Here is an 874-nt window from a genome sequence, read left to right on the forward strand (position 1 = left end):
CTTGTGTACATGGATGTGTGTATTTTTGCACGTTAGTCAATGTCAGATAAAGCCATAGAGTGACAGCAGGGTGGAAACAAACCATTCATCTCAATCTGTACAGTTGACCTGTTCCCATCAGCGCATAACAGCTCAGTCCTCCGCTTTCACTCGTCCACTTTTGTGGAGGTCAGATTAAAGAGGTGACTCTTGAGCAGCTACATTATTAATGCTGCCAGTGGGATTAATTTCCTCTATTCGGTGAATGCACTTGCGTTGCATGCAAATGGGTTTCAAATCTGAAAGTTTTCATCATTAAAGCTGGGTTAGGGTGAAATAAATCGCATAAGCGTTTAAGAGCTGTACGTCCGTCATTCTCAAAATGAAATGCCACATACTGTAAATAAATACTTGCGTGACCCTTTTCAAAGCCAGGTGACGATGCTCATCATATGGAGAACGCTACTGTATTAGACGACCATTTAAAACAATTTCACATCTGTAAAATGTATTCCTTCATGTTGGTGAGATTTATGTACTATAATACTAAAGGCTCGTGTTCTTATTTTGAATAATCTAGCTTTTGAAGGAATATTTTGATTACTATATTAAGTGTAATCTTTGCGTGTCCAAATAATTGTATTCAGGATCTGATGAAGAAGTTTTCTTGCAAGAATTTATTTAGAAGCTTCTAAAGACACCGTTAGGACATCCACATTTGAATGCGACGTAGACCCCCCCAAGAGTGTGACAATTTACAGAACATCCACTCATTTATAACCAAAGGATAAAAGGATCCTCCTCCCGGCTCTTGATTGAACAAAGGACTGACATGTCATCTCCTAGATTGAACAAAGGTGTAAGGTTGATGGTAAACAGACATCTTTATACAGTT

The sequence above is a fragment of the Vanacampus margaritifer genome, chromosome 6 (genome assembly GCF_051991255.1).
Source record: "Vanacampus margaritifer isolate UIUO_Vmar chromosome 6, RoL_Vmar_1.0, whole genome shotgun sequence".
NCBI classification, from domain to species: Eukaryota; Metazoa; Chordata; class Actinopteri; order Syngnathiformes; family Syngnathidae; genus Vanacampus; species Vanacampus margaritifer.